We start from the raw sequence: 8265 nt of genomic DNA on the forward strand, positions 1-8265 counted from the left end.
AAACGTGATCACAGGATTCAAAATCCAATCCCGGATGATAATATGATAGTAAAAAGTTCTATTTATAATAAACTAGCTCCTAGGGTTTACATGAGTAAGTAATTGATGCATAAATCCACTTCCGGGGCCCACTTGGTGTATGCTTGGGCTGAGCTTGATCTATCCACGAGCTGAGGCTTTTCTTGGTGCTGAACTCCAAGTTATAACGTGTTTTGGGCGTTCAACTCCGGATCATGACGTGTTTCTGGCGTTTAACTCCAGACAGCAGCATGTACTTGGCGTTCAACGCCAAGTTACGTCGTTAATTTCCGAATAAAGTATGGACTATTATATATTGATGGAAAGCTCTGGATGTCTACTTTCCAACTCCGTTGAGAGCGCGCCATTTGGAGTTCTGTAGCTCCAGAAAATCTATTTTGAGTGCAGGGAGGTCAGAATCCAACAGCATCAGCAGTCCTTTTGTCAGCCTTTTTCAGAGTTTTGCTCAAGTCCCTCAATTTCAGCCAGAAATTACCTGAAATCATAGAAAAACACACAAACTCATAGTAAAGTCCAGAAATGTGAATTTAACATAAAAACTAATGAAAACATCCCTAAAAGTAGCTTGAACATACTAAAAACTACCTAAAAACAATGCCAAAAAGCGTATAAATTATCCGCTCATCAAGTCGTCTTCAATAACTTCAATTTTATGTCCAATGGGAGGAGATTCAATTGTGTATAAGAATTCCTCAATGATTGCATCTATCTCTTGATAAACTTCTTCAAAGTCTCCAACTATGATATGCCTTGGAGGTTGTACCCCCTCCTCAACATTAATTTCGAGCTTCTTGGAAGGAGGTTCTTGAGATTCCCATGGTGGTTCCATATCTCCTAAGTCTTCAACCACTTATTCCTCTTCTTCAACAATCATGGCTTCCTCCAATTGCTCCAATACAAAATTCCACTCCTTATTCTCCACTAGAGTTTCTAATTTCTCCTTCATACTACACTCTTCTATTGATCCTCCACAATTGGCCATGGAAGTACTTTGAGTGCATGAGTATCGGGAGGCCAAAGTGTGTACTACCTTGGTCAAGGTAGCCACAAATTCTAGTGTGTTTCTTTGCATATCTTCTTGCCCTTGAAGTAGCAAGGTGAGAGAATCATCCATTTGGGCTTGGGATGGATAGGAGGGTTCATTATTTTGGAGAAAGGGTTCATAATAGGAAGGTGGTTCTTCTTGGTGAGGGTATGGAGATGGTGTGTATTGAGGTGATTCTTGGGAGTAATTATGATGGAATTGTGGTGGTTCTATGGGTTTTCGCTCATAATGGTCACAAGGATGGGGTAGGGGTGATTGGTTATATGATGGATGAGGGTCATAGGAAGGTATTTAGTAAAAAGGGGCTTGTGAGTATGGTTGATAGCTATGTTGAGGATGAGGTTCATAGGTATTTGAGGGTGGTTGTTGATTGTCACAAAGAGACCCACCATAACCATTAGGTTGATATGCATTAGGGGTTGGATTATACCTATAAGAAATCGGAGGAGGTTATTGCCAAGAGGAGTGATCAATTCCTTGAAGCTCCTCCCATCTTCGAGTGTTCCATCCTTGATGCATATTGTCATTGTAGTTTCCATTTCCTACAACATAACTTGAACCAAGCTCAAAGGCAAAGGGGTGAGAATTCATAGTGACAAGAGAGAATGAAAACAAAACTAATAAGAAACAAAGAATGACAAAGGCCTACTGATGACAAGTCATCATATACCTATTTTTCTATGCTTTTTCATACAATAAATTGATGATTAGTGCTTAAATATTGCATTCTTTTGTGCTTAAATGATATATTTTCTTGATCTTTTAATTTTATAAATCTTGTAGGAAATAAGAAGAAAAAGAAGCAAAGAAGCACAAAAAAAAGGAGAAAAAAAGAGCTTTGGGACACACTTTGAAGTTGGAGCACACTTTGGAGCCTTAGGCCATGCTTTTAAAAGCGTGGCCCATGACCAAATTAAAGGAGAATAGGCAATCAGCGCACACTGCCCTGCTCTTGCCAAGGGCAGGGCAATATCATGATGAAGCAAAGTGAAAATTTTCGCTAAGTTAAAATCTGGGCGCTCACAGCATGACCATGCCTCCTTTAAAGAGCTATAACTTGAGCTACAGACATTCGATTGATGTGCTTTCAGTTGCGTTGGAAAGCTGACATTCAGAGCTTTCCAACGATATATAGCAATCCATATTTGGCGCACAATTAAGGCATGAGTGAAAGGCATCTTTAAGGGCAAAAAATAAGCGAAAATAAACCAAAGTGCTTCCACCAAGGTTCGAAGCTGGAGCCTCACTCCAAAGCAAGAAGCGCTCATTTTTCTGCTCTGTCCTCTTGGAGAGCAGGGCAATGTCATGCTCTTCTTGATGAAAATCCAAGAAAAAATCAAACTCCAAGTGCCACCCATGGGTTTCGAACCAAGCACCTAAGGGGAGTGAGGAGCGCATCATGACACGGTCCAAAGAATTGAGCGCGCAAGACACACATGCAAGGCAACATTGCCCTGCCCTCCCAAGGGCAGGGCAGCATCCTGACGCACCAAGCACGCACGCAACGAGGGCCGCACGCAACGAGGGCCGCACGCACCATTTCCTGCTCTGCCCTCCACAAGGGCAGGGCAGCCTCCTGGGAGCAAATAATCATGGGCCAAAAGTTCAATTTCATATAAATTCAATTCCTCACCAAATTGAATCAAGGCCATCCAAGACCCATTCTCCCTCAAATCCAAAGCAAGCAAAAGTCCACTCAACATGACTCAAAGGCACACAGAGAAGCTAGATTAGGAATTTCATTTTTTTGTGAATTTGCTTTTAATTTCAATTTCATTTTATTTTCATTTTGTTAAAGAAGCCTATATAAAGGGCATCATTCTCATTTCAGAGAGAGGGTTGGCTCTAATAGGAGCTCCATTAGAAAAAGGCTTGCTCCATTAGGGAGGAGTAGTAGTAGAGAGCTCTCTCTTTGGTCTTTCTCTTGTTTTGAAATTTTGGATTGAGGTTGGAGGAATTCTATTCCAATCTTTGATCTGAAATCCATGCTTTCTTCTTCTGCATAATTCAAGGAATTTTGATTTAAATCAAGGTTCTCTTTACTGCTTCCATATCTATTTCTTCTTCAATCTGTTTGCTGTTGAATCAAGGAAGGAATTGAGATCTAGACTTGTTTTCTAGTCTCTTTGATTCCCTGAGATCTTCATTTGTCTCTTTAAATTTCACAATTGAGCTTAATTACATTCTGTGTTGCTTCTTCAAGCAATTTTCCATTTCTGTTTAAATCTGCTGCACTTATTTCATCTTTTACTCCTCTGCTTGATTGCTCTTTACATTTTCTTGTTGAATTTTAAATTCCCTGCACCCAATCCCCTTTACATTTAATGCAATTTACATTTCTTGTCATTTAAGATTCTTGCAATTTACATTTCTTTCTCTTTAAGTTACTTGCCAATTTACTTTCTGCATCTTTAAGATTTCTGCCATTTACTTTCTGTTGGCTACACTTCACACAATTCACTCAATGTTAGCTTGACTAAACTAATCACCCACTAAAGTTGCTTGATCCATCAATCCCTGTGGGATCGACCTCACTCTAAGTGAGTTATTACTACTTGATGCGACCCGGTACACTTGCCGGTTGGATTTGTGTGTTGGAAATTCGTTTTTCCGCAAAAACACCATCACCCACAACTAGCAAAACAACCAAAAATCAAGTTATATACAATATTAATATATGTACAATAACCAATAACAAGGCACACATTTGCAATAACCCGGCAACGGAGCCAAAAACTTGATGATGGTTAATTGTTGGTAAAGAATTTCTCAATGAAATCTCGTTGCAAGTATAGTTCTAAACCAACAAACAATCCTCAATCAAGATTTAATTTGTTTGTTACAAGTACAAAACCCAATAAAAATAACCGAAGTATTAAAACCTCGGGTCATCTCTCAAGAAATTGCAGGGAAGTGTGTTCAATTATTGGTTATGGATTGTATCTTTTGGGGTTTTGGAATAATAGACAAGAAATGTAAATTGCAAGAAGGTAAAGGAAAAAGGTCTTGGTAAAGGTTGATGGTTAAGGATCTTTATCCTTGTTACTAACCACAATATGATCATTCCAAGGATCAATCCCATTAAATCATCCTCTAACAAGTAAAGGAAAGTTAAATGAGCTTTATCAATCCCAATCCATAAGTCATAGCCATTCTACTAATTAACTTAGTGAAAGTTAGTGTCAATGGACACCAATCATCAATCACTTGGACATTAGCAACTCAAGTTCACCTAAGTTACCATCCCAAGTCAAGAACACAAAAATTTACTCTAAAATCTAACCAAGCATTTTGTCAAACACTTGGAAGGCACAAAAGAAAAGCATGGTAAAATGACAAAAAATGTAAATTCTAACAACTACCAAAAGCAAGAAATTAATAATAACAAGTGAATGCAGCGAAATTAACATGAAATACCTCAAATTACATTAAAGGAAATAGAAATTGATAAGAATGTTCATAAAAAATAACCAAAATGAGAAATTAACAAGAGAAAATAGGAAAATCAAGACAATAGAACAAGAAATTGTAAAGAAAACAAGATAAAAACAAGAAATTAAACCTAGATCTAAGAGAGTTTAACCTAATCCTAACCTAATTTTAGAGAGAAGAGGGAGCTTCTCTCTCTAGAAAACTAACTAAAGGCTCATTATAACTACTCTAAGTGCTCTCCCCTTGACCCATCTTGAATTCTGCATGAAATAGTCTTTGGAATCAGTTAGATTTGGGCTTGGGAAGCTCAGAAATCGCCCCCAGCGTTTTCACTTTAATGAGGTCACGTGCGTGTTGCGACGCGTATGCGTCGCTTGGAATTTTTCTTGTCACGCGTACGCGTCTGTCACGCGTGCGCGTCAATGTATGCACTCCAAATCCTTAATTTTTCATGAATTCTCCACTTTGCATGCTTTTCTCTTCACTCCTTTGATCCATTCCTAGCCTTGTCAACCTGAATTCACTAACAAACACATTAAGGCATCTAGTGGAATAAAAGGAGAATTAAAATTAACAAATTAATGTCCTAAAAAGCATGTTTTTACACTTAAGCCCAAATTAAGGGAGAATTACAAAACCATACTATTTCATTGAATAAATGTGGGAAAAGTTGATAAAATCCCCTAAAATCAACACAAGATAGACCACCAAATTGGGGTTTATCACTCATCATAACACCACCTCTCAACTTTCATTACTCAAGCACATAGCTCTCATCATCATCATCAATATATCTCATCATGTCACTTACTTATTTCACACATCTCTTCCAACACCAAAACTAGCTCCATCAACATGTTTACTCATATTCTGTAGCTTAAAACCTTGCCATCGGATCTTAAACAGAATTTTCAGAGTTTGGAAAGTTAGAGTATTGATTAAACATTTGAAAATCTCTTTGCTGGCCAAACAGGGGTTCTGGGCACGCGGGCATAGTGAGTTTGTAAAAAGGTGGAGTTCCTTGCGTCGCGTGCATCCTGCTCACGTACGTGAGCGTTCAAAATCATGGTCCGCGTACGCAGCACCATGCCCGCATATGCGAGACTCCCAAACAGCGCCCAAATCCCGCGTTGCATGCATACTCCACGTACGCAACCAACCTCTTTTCACCAAAATCTGTTAAATTTGCAGAAAACCTGATTTTTGCACCAAACTTCGCACATGCATTACGTTTTCGCAAAAAATTATTTTTAGACTGTTCTTCGAATGACGTAATCTTTACAGACCCAATTTTTATTTAAAAAAATTAAATTTCACACAAATTGAAGATTCGAAAACTGAATTATGACTCATCGAAGTTGGTCAAAAAACACTTTTTACCAAAAACACCAAAACCTCAATTCTTTTCAAATTCTCAATTTTAAACCAAAGTTTCCAATTCAAAACACACCTAATTTCATCCAAACAACTCCATACCCATATCACCTCTTTTGCAACATATCAATTACTCAATCTTAACAATTCTATCCCAACAATTCTCAATCAAAACAATACAATTCATTAATACATCAATAATTAATTAATATAACTTTCTACATGGATCACTTCCTATGGTGCCTTTCATTGAGGATTATATATTATAATATAGTAACCAGGAAAGGTCACACAAACTTATCTTTCAAATATTCAATAAAGAATAAGATTTCATTACATGCCAGTTGATTAAACACTCTGGCTAATCAGAGTAATTAGATTTATTTTTCATCCCAAATAAGTGTAGACGAGTAACCTCAAATGATGCAAGTAAACAACTTTAAATGTTTTATCATAAGTTATACACCAATGACTTATATTTCTGGCTTTCGTAACAAACTAATTATTTATACTTAGCTTGCATATTATAATTATGCATTTAGTGGTCTTTGAACTGGAGTTCTTTGTAATTTGTCAATATAAAATAACTTTTAGTTTGTTGTGTAGTTAGTGATGCTTAATTTCTCATGGCCAATTAAATATACATCATGATTATATACATTTTTTCTTTTGAGATTTTTTCATTAGTATATGATATAAATAGTTAAGCTGCTCACTCAAAATTTTCATTGGATTTAAAAAAAAATAAATTATTGTTTACAAATTACAATACATGCTGTATATGATATTTGTGGATGGTATCAAATGAAGCTTGTTATTATTATTATGTTCAGTACAATTAGGTATTTTTTAAAAATTATCTATCATTTAATCTTTAGAAGAAAAAAAATTAAAAAATAAGTAACTTTCTATAAAAAATAAGTAACTTTTTTATAAAAGTGAGTATTTAAATTAATTAAATAATATTATTTAAATCAAAAGATTGACTAAAAGCTGAAAATTTAAAGGACAAGTAGCATTTTTTTATTAAATTTAATTATTCTGTTAGTCTTTATAGTATTATTGAATTTTTAATTAGATCTCTATACTTTTTTTCTATGAATATTTACCCATTTTGGTTCTCAAAGAATTTTAAATTAGACACTTTAGTTCTCATGAACAATTACCAAAACCAACAAACAATAACCTCGACAAAAAAATCATGAATAGAAATAACAAATAAATCAATAACCTCAGCAAACAATTACTAAGCAAGGAAAAATCAATAACCTTAGCAAATAATTACCAAAACTAGCAAACAATAACCTCACCAAAACCAGCAAACAATATCCTCAACAAAAACATCATGAATAGAAATAACAAATAAATCAATAATCTCAGCAAATAATTACTAAACCAGCAAAAATCAATAACCTCAGCAAACAATTACTAAACCAGCAATCAATAACTTCGGCAAAAAAATCATGAATAGACATAACAAATAAATCAATAACCTCATCAAACAATTACTAAACCAGCAAACAATAAGCTAAAAAAATCTAGCTAATTAGCAAATCAATTACTAACAAATAACAAGTATTATTAAAATCAATTACTAAACTCTAAACCAGCAAGCAGAGGCCGAGGAGATAACTACGAAGTGCGAACAGAGGATTATCAACATCCAAGTATTTTCAAAATCTAAGTCACAGTGCTTACCGACGGTGAGTAAGAAGGCGAGCGACGACGACGACAGAAGACGTGGCACCGGTGAACACAGAGAAGGCGAGCTCAGTGATGACAATGACGTGGTGGAGGCTGTGGGGTCTGCGGTGGCTTCTCTGGTTCAGTTTTAGAGAAGATAGGAAAGGAGAGGAGTGTGTCACGATGGGTTACGGGGATGAAAGGGATTGATTTAGGGTTTTGCCATTTTTCCTCTTTTCTTTTTTTCTAAAGTCAAAATGGCGCCGTTTTGGAGTGTTTTTTTCGAACTGGAAACCCTTCAAAAAACTGGCCGATTCTGCCGGTTCACCAATTAACTGTCGGTTTGACCGATTTTGTGACAAGTTTTTTACTAGGCGGTTTTTAGACCTAATCGGATTGGCTTGGTGACCGATTCTCGATTAATTTGGTTGAATCGGCCAGTTCGATTTAATTTTTAGAACTGTGATGTAAATTGAATCTAGTTGATTTGATTTACTACTTCTGCAGCATAACTACTTGTTCTGCAGCATAACTACTTGTACAGATTATTAACATTTGTGTTTCAAAGTTAATAATTTAAAACATAAATATCTATAAGAAAATATCCCAATTTAAATTCAAATAAAACATCAAAAAATCAAAACGAATAAGAATATAAATTCAACTCTTACATTTTAGTTCAAATTTTAGAA

Source organism: Arachis stenosperma, chromosome 6, assembly GCF_014773155.1.
Source record: "Arachis stenosperma cultivar V10309 chromosome 6, arast.V10309.gnm1.PFL2, whole genome shotgun sequence".
Classification (NCBI taxonomy): Eukaryota; Viridiplantae; Streptophyta; class Magnoliopsida; order Fabales; family Fabaceae; genus Arachis; species Arachis stenosperma.